The sequence below is a fragment of the Salmo salar genome, chromosome ssa01 (genome assembly GCF_905237065.1).
Source record: "Salmo salar chromosome ssa01, Ssal_v3.1, whole genome shotgun sequence".
Lineage (NCBI taxonomy): Eukaryota > Metazoa > Chordata > Actinopteri > Salmoniformes > Salmonidae > Salmo > Salmo salar.
Window position 1 is genome coordinate 101,286,303 of NC_059442.1, and position 12,578 is coordinate 101,298,880.

At 46.1% G+C, this 12,578-nt stretch overlaps 1 protein-coding gene across 9 annotated transcripts in view; it reads right to left on the bottom strand.

The window, feature by feature from the left end:
* LOC106611148 (neurexin-1a) overlaps positions 1 to 12,578 on the bottom strand; it is a 778,513-nt gene that overhangs the window by 446,667 nt on the left and 319,268 nt on the right. The gene's annotated exons all lie outside the window — the stretch shown is intronic.

The window sequence follows — 12,578 nt, forward strand, 5'->3', positions numbered from 1 at the left end:
CGACCCCACAACCCTGGCGTTGCAAACACCATGCTCTACCAATTAAGTCACAACAATATACAAACATAGTGTGCTTAAACTATTAACACACAAATTATTGTATTTTTCTTGTCTATATTGAATACTTAATTTAAACATTCACAGTGTAGGTTGGAAAAAGTATGTGAACCCCGAGTCCTGGAGTCAACTGGAGTCAGGAGTCAGCTAACCTGGAGTCCAATCAACGAGACGAGATTGGAGATGTTGGTTAGAGCTGCCTTGCCCTATAAAAACAATCACAAAATGTGAGTTTTCTATTCACAAGAAGCATTGCCTGATGTGAACCATGCCTCGAACAAAAGAGATCTCAGAAGACCTAAAATTAAGAATTGCTGACTTGCATAAAGCTGGAAAGGGTTCCAAAAGTATCTCTAAAAGCCTTGATGTTCATCAGTCCACAGTAAGACAAATTGTCTATAAATTGAGAAAGTTCATCACTGTTGCTACTCTCCCTAGGAGAGGCCATCCTGCAAATATGACTGCAAGAGCACGGCGCAGAATGCTCAATGAGGTTAAGAAGAATCCTAGAGTGTCAGCTAAAGACGTAAAGAAATCTCTGGAACATACGGACGTCTCTGTTAATGAGTCTACAATACGTAAAACACTAAACAAGAATGGTCTTCATGGGAGGACACCATGGAAGAAGCCACCGCTGTTCAAAAAAACATTGCTGCAAGTCTGAACTTTGCCAAAGTGCACCTGGATGTTCTACAGCGCTACAGGCAAAATATTCTGTGGACAGATGAAATTACAGTTGAGTAGTTTGGAAGGAACACACAACACTATGTGTGGAGAAAAAAAGCACAGCACACCAACATCAAAACCTCATCCCAAATGTAAAGTATGGTGGAGGGAGCATCATGGATTGGGGATGCATTGCTGCCTCAGGGCCTGGACAGCTTGCTATCATCGACGGAAAAATGAATTCCCAAGTTTATCAAGACATTTTGCAGGAGAATGTCAGGCTATCTGTCCGCCAATTGAAGCTCAACAGAAGTTGAGTGATGCAACTGGACAACAAGCCAAAACTCAGAATGGCTTTAACAGAAGAAAACACATATTCTGGAGTGGCCAAGTCATAGTCCTGACCTCAACCCGATTGAGATGCTGTGGCATGACCTCAAGAGAGCAGTTCACAGTAGACATCCCAAAAGTATTGCTGATCTGAAACAGTTATGTAAAGAGGAACGGTCCAGAATACCTCCTGACCATTGTGCAGGTCTGATTCGCAACTACAGAAAACGTTTGGTTGAGGTTATTGCTGCCAAAGGTTATTGCTGTCAAAGGAGGGTAAATATTTACACTGTGTGTTCAACAAAGACATGAAAACGTATAATTGTTTGTGTGTTATTAGTTTAAGCAGACTGTGTTTGTCTATTGTTGTTACCTAGATGAAGATCAGATAAAATGTTATGACCAATTTATGCAGAAATCCAGGTATTTCCAAAGGGTTGTATGTACAGCTGAAGTCAGAAGTTTACATACACCTCAGCCTAATACATTTAAACTCAGTTTTAAACTCACTTCGCGGCTGAGACATTGCTGCTCCTAGATGTTTCCACTTCACAATACAGTTATACACAATACAATACAGGACTTACAGTTGACCGGGACATCTCTTGCAGGCTGACCAGGACAGCTCTAGCAGGGCAGAAACTGACTAGCAGGGCAGAAACTGACGTTCAACGGTGCCACGTTGAAAGTCATTGAGCTCTTCAGTAAGACCATTCTACTGCCAATGTTTGTCTATGGCGATTGCAAGGCTGTGTGCTCAATTTTAAACACCTGTCAGCAATGGGTGTGGCTGAAATAGCTAAGGCAACACATTTGAAGTGGTGTCCACATACCAGAGGTGGGACCAAGTCATTGTTTTACAAGTCACAAGTATGTCTCAAGTCTTAGCACTCAAGTCCCAGGTCAAGACAAGCAAGTCCGAGTCAAGTCTCAAGTCAAGACCGTTAAGTATCAAATCAAGTCTCAAGTCCTAAACTTTGAGTTTCGAGTCCTAAACAAGTCATAATGTGCTCTTCACCAAATGTAATACCATTTCATATTTTAACAAGTGTAAATGTATGTGTAAATGTATGTGGTCAGCATGTATAGTAAGTGGCTGCTAATCATGGGGCCCTAAGTGGCTGCTTATCACTGGGCACGAAGTGGCTGCTTATCGCGGGGCCCTAAGTGGCTACTTATCGCAGGGCTCTTAGCAGTTACTTATCATGGGACAGTAAGTGGCTACTTATCGTGGGACCCTTAGTGGCTGCTTATGTCACTTAGTGGCTAGGGTCAGCCCTGGTTTGGGTGGAGCGGTGGAGAGAGCTGTATTAGCCCTGCAGGCTCCAATACAGATATATATATATATATATATATATATATATACTGCTCAAAAAAATAAAGGGAACACTAAAATAACACATCCTAGATCTGAATGAATGAAATAATCTTATTAAATACTTTTTTCTTTACATAGTTGAATGTGCTGACAACAAAATCACACAAAAATAATCAATGGAAATCCAATTTATCAATCCATGGAGGTCTGGATTTGGAGTCACACTCAAAATTAAAGTGGAAAACCACACTACAGGCTGATCCAACTTTGATGTAATGTCCTTAAAACAAGTCAAAATGAGGCTCAGTAGTGTGTGGCCTCCACGTGCCTGTATGACCTCCCTACAACGCCTGGGCATGCTCCTGATGAGGTGGCGGATGGTCTCCTGAGGGATCTCCTCCCAGACCTGGACTAAAGCATCCGCCAACTCCTGGACAGTCTGTGGTGCAACGTGGCGTTGGTGGATGGAACGAGACATGATGTCCCAGATGTGCTCAATTGGATTCAGGTCTGGGGAACGGGCGGGCCAGTCCATAGCATCAATGCCTTCCTCTTGCAGGAACTGCTGACACACTCCAGCCACATGAGGTCTAGCATTGTCTTGCATTAGGAGGAACCCAGGGCCAACCGCACCAGCATATGGTCTCACAGGGGGTCTGAGGATCTCATCTCGGTACCTAATGGCAGTCAGGCTACCTCTGGCGAGCACATGGAGGGCTGTGCGGCCCCCCAAAGAAATTCCACCCCACACCATGACTTGACTGACCCACCGCCAAACCGGTCATGCTGGAGGATGTTGCAGGCAGCAGAACGTTCTCCACGGCGTCTCCAGACTCTGTCACGTCTGTCACATGTGCTCAGTGTGAACCTGCTTCATCTGTGAAGAGCACAGGGCGCCAGTGGCGAATTTGCCAATCTTGGTGTTCTCTGGCAAATGCCAAACGTCCTGCACGGTGTTGGGCTGTAAGCACAACCCCCACCTGTGGACGTCGGGCCCTCATACCACCCTCATGGAGTCTGTTTCTGACCGTTTGAGCAGACACATGCACATTTGTGGCCTGCTGGAGGTCATTTTGCAGGGCTCTGGCAGTGCTAGTCCTGCTCCTCCTTGCACAAAGGCGGAGGTAGCGGTCCTGCTGCTGGGTTGTTGCCCTCCTACGGCCTCCTCCACATCTCCTGATGTACTGGCCTGTCTCCTGGTAGCGCCTCCATGCTCTGGACACTACGCTGACAGACACAGCAAACCTTCTTGCCACAGCTCGCATTGATGTGCCATCCTGGATGAGCTGCACTACCTGAGCAACTTATGTGGGTTGTAGACTCTGTCTCATGCTACCACTAGAGTGAAAGCACCGCCAGCATTCAAAAGTGACCAAAACATCAGCCAGGAAGCATAAGTACTGAGAAGTGGTCTGTGGTCACCACCTGCCGAACCACTCCTTTATTGGGGGTGTCTTGCTAATTGCCTATAATTTCCCCCTGTTGTCTATTTCCAATTGCACAACAGCATGTGAAATTTATTGTCAATCAGTGTTGCTTCCTAAGTGGACAGTTTGATTTCACAGAAGTGTGATTGACTTGGAGTTACATTGTGTTGTTTACGTGTTCCCTTTATTTTTTGAGCAGTGTATATATATATATATATATATATATATATAGAGAGAGAGAGAGAGAGAAAGGGAAAGAGTGCAGAAAATTCTGCCTGTCAATCGTTTCTGTCATCCAATGTCTTGTCACGTCTCCTGTCTCTCAGACTTTTCTCTAAATGTTACCAAGTATAGGCCCTAACCATGACCAAGTCAATATCTTTTTTCCTTCCTAACTCAAATTGTTTTTCTTCATAATATATCCTATTGCCCTCAAATTCATGTCTGGACATTAAAGCCATCTGTTTTTTTCATTACTCCCCTCAAATCAGGGACTATTTAGACTTGGGAGAGCAGGTGGGTGCAATTAATGATCAGGTAGAACAGAAAACAGCGGTACCCCAGATTTAAATACCTCTGTCCTATTGGATAAGCTGTCAATATGGTCTGTGAAAGCGCCATATCAATGTATTCATATTCACGCCTCTGTGTTACATGGTAATGAACAAAACCCGTTTGAAGGTATTTTACTCTACATAGCACCACAGTGACCACAGGCATTCCTCTCTGTGTACGGCAAGCCACATGAGAATGACATTGAGAATTGAGAATGCCTATGACTTCTTTCACAATTACAGGGTATTGAACGTCCACACAATGGTAGTGGGTAACGAGAAAAAAAGTAATCAAAATCTGAATAAATGCATAAAAGCCGTCTTCCACTCGTCTCCCTCTTGGATACGCACCAGGTTGTAAGCGCTCCTGAGATCTAGTTTGGTGAAGAAGCGCGCCCCGTGCATTGACTCAATCGCTGTGGCTATGAGTGGTAGCGGGTAACGAGAAAAAAAGTAATCACAACCTGAATAAATGCATAAACATTGCATCTCCTCCAGATATACAGTTGAAGTCGGAAGTGTACATACACCTCAGCCTACTACATTTAAACTCAGTTTTTCATAATTCCTGACATTTAATCCTAGAAAAAATTCCCTGTCATAGGTCAGTTAGGATTAGAACTTTATTTTAAGAATGTGAAATGTCAGAATAATAGTAGAGAATGATTTATTTCAGCTTTTATTTATTTCATCACTTTCACAGTGGGTCAGAAGTTTACATACACTCAATTACTATTTGGTAGCATTGCCTAAATTGTTTAACTTGGGTCAAACGTTTTGGGTAGCCTTCCACAAGCTTCCCACAATAAGTTGGGTGAATTTTGGCCCATTCCTCCTGACAGAGCTGGTGTAACTGAGTGAGGGTGTAGGCCTCCTTGCTCACACACCCTTTTTCAGTTCTGCCCACACATTTTCTATAGTATTGAGGTCAAAGCTTTGTGATGGCCACTCCAAAACCTTGTCTTTGTTGTCCTTAAGCCATTTTGCCACAACTTTGGAAGTATGCTTGGGTCATTGTCCATTTGGAAGACCCATTTACGACCAAACTTTAACTTCCTGACTGATGTCTTAAACAGCGGTTGACATGCTTTGAAGTACGGTAATGGAATATTTAGACATTTTTTGTCACGAATTGCGCCATGCGCACGACCCTGATTTACCATTTCGGATAGTTTCTGGAACGCACGAACAAAACGCCGCTATTCGGATATAACAATGGATTATTTGGGACCAAACCAACATTTGTTATTGAAGTAGCAGTCCTGGGAGTGCATTCTGACGAAGACAACAAAAGGTAATAACTTTTTTGTTATAGTAAATCTGATTTTGGTGAAGGCTAAACTTGCCGGGTGTCTAAATAGCTAGCCCATGATGGCTGGGCTATGTACTTAGAATATTGCAAAATGTGCTTTCACCAAAAAGCTATTTTAAAATCGGACATATCGAGTGCATAGAGGAGTTCTGTATCTATAATTCTTAAAATAATTGTTATGCTTTTTGTGAACGTTTATCATGAGTAAATTAGTAAATTGTTAGTAAATTCACCGGAAGTTTGCTAGTTCTGAACGTCACATGCTAATGTAAAAAGCTGTTTTTTGATATAAATATGAACTTGATTGAACAAAACATGCATGTATTGTATAACATAATGTCCTAGGTGTGTCATCTGATGAAGATCATCAAAGGTTAGTGCTGCATTTAGCTGTCTTCTGGGTTTTTGTGACATTATATGCTAGCTTGAAAAATGGGTGTCTGATTATTTCTGGCTGGGTACTCTGCTGACATAATCTAATGTTTTGCTTTCGCTGTAAAGCCTTTTTGCAATCGGACAGTGTGGTTAGATAAAGGAGAGTCTTGTCTTTAAAATGCTGTGAAATAGTCATATGTTTGAAAAATTGAAGTTTTTGTATTTTTGAGGAATTTGTAATTCGCGCCACGCCTATCATTGGATATTGGAGCAGGTGTTCCGCTAGCGGAACGTCTAGATGTAAGAGTTAAGATGTTGCTTCAAAATATCCACATAATTTCCCTTCCTCATGATGCCATCTATTTTGTGAAGTGCACCAGTCCCTCCTGCAGCAAAGCACCCCCACAACATGATGCTGCCACCTCGTGCTTCACGGTTTGGATGGTGTTCTTCGGCATGCAAGCCTCACCCTTTTTCCTCCCAACATAAGTTTTTTTGGCCAAGAATGAAGCAAAGCAGTTCTACACATACAACAACACAGTTACACATGGAATAAACAAAACTTACAGTCAATAATACAGTTGAAGAAAATCAATATACAGTGTGTGCAAATGAGGTAAGAAAAGCGAGATAAGGCAATAAATAGGCCATGGTGGCGAAGAAATTACAATATACCAATTAGACCCTAGAGTGATTGATGTGCAGAAGATGAATGTGCAAGAAGAGATACAGGGGTGTAAAGGAGTAGGATAAATAAATAAATAAATAAATAAATACATAAATAGAGTATGGGGATGAGGTAGTTGGATGGGCTATTTACAGATGGCTATGTACAGGTGCAATGATCTGTGAGCTGCTCAGACAGCTGGTGCTTAAAGCTAGTGAGGGAGATATGAGTCTCCAGCTCCAGTAATTTTTGCAATTCATTCCAGTCATTGGCAGCTGAGAACTGGAAGGAAAGTGGCCAAAAGAGGAATTGGCTTTGGGGGTGACTAGAGAGATATGCCTGCTGGAGCGCGTGCTACGGGTGGGTGCTGCAATGGTGACCAGTGAGCTGAGATAAGGCGGGGCCTTACCTATCAGAGACTTGTAGATGACCTGAAGCCAGTGGGTTTGGCGACGAGTATGAAGCAAGGGCCAGCCAATGAGAGAGAGTACAGGTCGCAGAAGTGGGTTGTATATGGGTCTTTGGTGACAAAACAGATTGCACTGTGATAGACTGCATCCCATTTGTTGAGTAGAGTGTTGGGGGCTATTTTGTAAATGACATCGCCGAAGTTAAGGATCGGTAGGATAGTCAGTTTTACGAGGGTATGTTTGGCAGCATGAGTGAAGGATGCTTTGTTGCGATATAGGAAGCCGATTCTAGATTTAATTTTGGATTGGAGATGCTTAAAACCTGTTGGGGCTAGGGGGCAGTATTTGCACGACCGGATAAAAAACATACCCGATTTAAACTGATTACTACTCTTGCCCAGAAACGAGAATATGCATATAATTAGTAGATTTGGATAGAAAACACTCTAAAGTTTCTAAAACTGTTTGAATGGTGTCTGTGAGTATAACAGAACTCATATGGCAGGCCAAAACCTAAGAAGATTCCATACAGGAAGTGCCCTGTCTGACAATTTGTTGTCCTTCTGTTGCATCTCTATCGGAAATACAGCATCTGTGCTGTAACGTGACACTTTCTAAGGCTCCCATTGGCTCTCTAAAGCTGCCAGAAAGTGGAATGGGGTGTCTGCTGTCTCTGGGCGAAGAACAGCAGGAGCATTTGTGAGTGGTCACAGCCTGGGGACAGTGACACTGGAGATGCGCTTTCACGAGAATTCTCCATTTTTTTCTTTCAACCTTTGAATGAATACAACGTTGCCCGGTTGGAATATTATCGCTATTTTATGAGAAAAATCACATAAAAATGGATTTTAAACAGCGTTTGACATGCTTCTAAGTACGGTAATGGAATATTTTGAAATTTTTGGTCACGAAATGCGCTCGCGCATCACCCTTCGGATAGTGACCTGAACGCACGAACATAACGGAGCTATTTCAATATAACTATGGATTATTTGGAACCAAAACAACATTTGTTGTTGAAGTAGAAGCCCTGGGAGTGCATTCTGACGAAGAACAGCAAAGGTAATCCAATCTTTCTAATAGTAATTCTGAGTTTAGTGAGTCCCAAACTTGGTGAGTGTCAAAATAGCTAGCCGTGATGGCCGAGCTATGTACTCAGAATATTGCAAAATGTGCTTTCGCCGAAAAGCTATTTTAAAATCTGACACCGCGATTGCATATAGGAGTTCTGTATCTATAATTCTTAAAATAATTGTTATGTATTTTGTGAACGTTTATCATGAGTAATTTAGTAAATTCACCGGAGGTTTTCGGTGGGTATGCTAGTTCTGATCATCACATGCTAATGTAAAAAGCTGTTTTTTGATATAAATATGAACTTGATTGAAAAAAACATGCATGTATTGTATAACATAATGTCCTAGTTTAACGCCGGTCGTCAGGAATGGACCAAGGCGCAGCGGGTTGAGTGCTCATAATTAACTTTTTAATGAAAACACTTATACAAACAAAACAAAACGATGGACGACGAATACAGACTTGAAGGCAAACAACAGCAATTCAAGTGACAACCTCCCACAAATTACAAACACAAACACACCCTAATATATAGGACTCTCAATCAAAGGCAACTAGACAACACCTGCCTTCAATTGAGAGTCCACACCCCAATTAACTAAACATAGAAAACAGACTAACTAGAAAGAACATAGACTAACAGAGCAGTGACCAAAAAACCCCGGAATACATAAATCCACTACTCTCTACATAATACACACACCCCGAACCACATAAACCAAATACACTCTGCCACGTCCTGACCAGCCTACACTAACAAAATAACCCTCATACTGGTCAGAACTTGACACCTAGGAGTGTCATCTGATGAAGATCATCAAAGGTTGGTGCTGCATTTAGCTGTGGTTTTGGTTTTTTGTGACAAATATGCTTGCTTTGAAAATGGCTGTGTGATTATTTTTGGCAGGGTACTCTCCTGACATAATCTAATGTTTTGCTTTCGCTGTAAAGCCTTTTTCAAATTGGACAATGTGGAACGAGTTCTCTGCCATCTCGGCCCAGGGCACAAACGCCGCCCACTCCCCCGGCCAGGACCGCAGAAACCTACCCACATGCTGGTTCACACTCTCCACCTGCCCATTACTCTTGGGGTGAAACCCTGAATTAAGGCTGATCGAGACCCCAGACATTCCATGAACGCCTTCCAGACCCTAGACATGAACTGGGGACCCTGATCAGACATTATATCCTCAGGCACCCCGTAGTGCCAGAAGACGTGTGTAAACAAGGCCTCCGCAGTCTGTAGGGCCGTAGGGAGACCGGGCAGAGGGAAGTGACGACAGGACTTAGATCCACAATGACAAGGATCACGGTGTTACCCTGTGAGAGTGGAAGATCAGTAAGAAAATCCACCGGTAGGTGCGACCAAGGCCGCTGTGGAACGGGTAAGGGGTGTAATTTACCTCTGGGCAGGTGCCTAGGAGCCTTACACTGGGCGCACACCGAGCAGGAGGAAACATAAACCCTCACGTCCTTAGCCAAGGTAGGCCACCAGTACCTCCTGCTCAAATAGCGCACTGTCCGACCAATCCCAGGATAACGAGAGGAGGGTAATGTGTGAGGCCAATAGGTCAACCGGTCACGAACAGCAGACGGGACATACAGACGCCCAGCGGGACACTGGACGGGAGCGGGCTCTGCACGTAACGCCTGCTCTATGTCCGTGTCCAGCTCCCACACTACCGGCGCCACCAGGCAGGAGGCGGGGAGTATGGGAGTGGGATCCATGGGCCGCTCCTCTGTGTCATACAGCCGGGACAGTGCGTCTGGCTTTACGTTCTGGGAGCCTGGTCTGTTGGAAAGTATAAACACAAAGCGGGTGAAAAACATGGCCCACCATGCCTGGCGAGGGTTCAGTCTCCTCGCTGCCCGGATGTACTCCAGAATGCAGTGGTCAGTCCAGATGAGAAATGGGTGTCTAGCCCCCTCAAGGCAATGTCTCCACGCCTTCAAGGCGTTGACGACAGCCAACAGCTCCCGGTCCCCCACATCATAGTTTCGCTCCGCCGGGCTGAGCTTCTTCGAGAAGAAGACACAGGGGTGGAGCTTCGGTGGCGTACCCGAGCGCTGAGAGAGCACCGCTCCTATCCCAGCCTCAGACGCATCCACCTCCACAATGAACGCCAAAGAGGGATCCGGATGGGCCAGCACAGGAGCCGAGGTAAATAGAGCCCTCAGGTGACTAAAAGCCCTGTCCGCCTCAGCCAACCACTGCAAATGCACTGGTTCCCCTTCAGCAGTGAGGTAATGGGAGCCGCTACCTGACCAAAACCTCGGATAAACCTCCGGTAGTAGTTGGCAAACCCTAAGAACTGCTGCACCTTCTTTACCGTGGTGGGAGTCGGCCAATTACGCACGGCTGAATTGCGGTCACTCTCCATCTCCACCCCTGAGGTGGAAATGCGATACCCTAGGAAGGAGACAGATTGCTGGAAAAACAAGCATTTCTCAGCCTTGACGTACAGGTCATGCTCCAACAGGCGACCGAGCACCCTGCGCACCAGGAAGACATGCTTGGCGCGTGTAGCGGAGTATATCAGAATGTCATCAATATACACCACTACACCCTGCCCGTGCAGTTCCCTGAACATTTCGTCTACAAAGGCTTGGAAGACTGATGGCACATTCATCAACCCATACGACATGACAAGGTACTCATAGTGCCCTGAGGTGGTACTGAAAGTCGTCTTCCACTCGTATCCCTCTCGGATACGCACCAGGTTGTAAGCACTCCTGAGATATAGTTTGGTGAAGAAACGCGCCCCGTGCATTGACTCAAACGGTGTGGCTATGAGTGGTAGCGGGTAACTATACTTCACAGTGATCTGGTTCAGACCCCGATAGTCAATATTCGGGCACAGACCTCCGTCCTTCTTAACAAAAAATAAACTTGAGGAGATGGGTAAAGTGGAGGACCGAATGTTCCCCTGACGCAGGGATCCAGAGACATATGTTTCCATAGCCTCCGTCTCCGCCTGTGAGAGGGGATACACGTGACTCCTGGGAAGTGCAGCGTCTACCAGGAGATTTATTGCACAATTGCCCGGACGATGGGGTGGTAATTGAGTCGCCTTCATTTTTGAGAAGGTGAGAGTCAAATCGGCATATTCAGGGAGAATGCGCACAGTGGAGACCTGGTCTGGACTTTCCACCGTAGTAGCACCAAGGGAAACCCCTAAACACCTCCCCGAGCACTCCCGTGACCACCTCATGAGAGCTCTCTGTGGCCAAGAAACAGTGGGGTTATGACAAACTAACCAGGGTAGGCCTAGCACCACGGGAAATACAGGAGAATCAATAAGGAAGAGACAAATTATCTCCTTGTGCCCACCCTGCGTCACCATGCCCAGAGGAGCGGTGGCCTCCCTGATCAAACCTGACCCTAATGGCCGACTATCTAAGGCGTGAACGGGGAAGGGCACAGCCAGGGGAACAATGGGGATCGCTAAACTATGGGCGAACGATCTATCTATAAAGTTCCCAGCCGCGCCTGAATCGACTAGCTCCTTATGCTGGGAATGCGGGGAAAACTCAGAAAAAGTGACATAGACAAACATATGAGCAACAGAGGGCTCTAGGTGAGAATGGTGCCGGCTCACCTGGCCTGCTGCCTCGATCCCCAGAGGAACCAACCTGGCACCGACCAGCAGTGTGACCTCTGCGGCCACAGATGGTGCACGAGCTGGAACCCCCTCTGGTCTCCCTGTGCACCACCCCTTCCAGCTCCATAGGTATCGGAGAGGGGGTGTGGGGGGATGGAACCACCAGACCCCGAACTGAACATCCGCGGGTAACCAGCAGGTTGTCCATCCGGATGGACAGGTCCACCAGCTGGTCAATCGTGAGGGGGGTGTCTCTGCAGGCCAACTCCCGACGGACATCCTCGCGCAGACTGCAGTGGTAATGGTCGATCAGGGCCCTGTCGCTTCATCCCGCGCCGGCAGCCAGGGTCCTAAACTCCAGGGCGAACTCCTGGGCGCTCCTCGTCTCCTGCCTCAGATGGAAGAGGCGCTCACCCGCCGCTCTACCCTCGGGCGGGTGGTCGAAGACTGCCCGGAAACGGCGGGTGAACTCCTCAAACTGGTCCAACGCCGCATCTCCCTCTCTCCATACGGCGTTGGCCCACTCCAGGGCTTTCCCGATGAGGCACGAGACGAGGGCTGACACCCTCTCACGGCCCAACGGAGCCAGGTGGACGGTGGCCAGGTATAGGTCCAGTTGTAAAAGAAACCCTTGGCAGTTCGCAGCATTCCCATTGTATTCCTGGGGCAGGGAGAGACAAATCCCACTGGGATCAGGATGAAGAGGGGCACTCAGTGGAGACCCTGGTTGTGCTGGTGGAGGCGCTGGAAGAACTCCCTGTCTCTCCCAGCGGTCCATTGTCT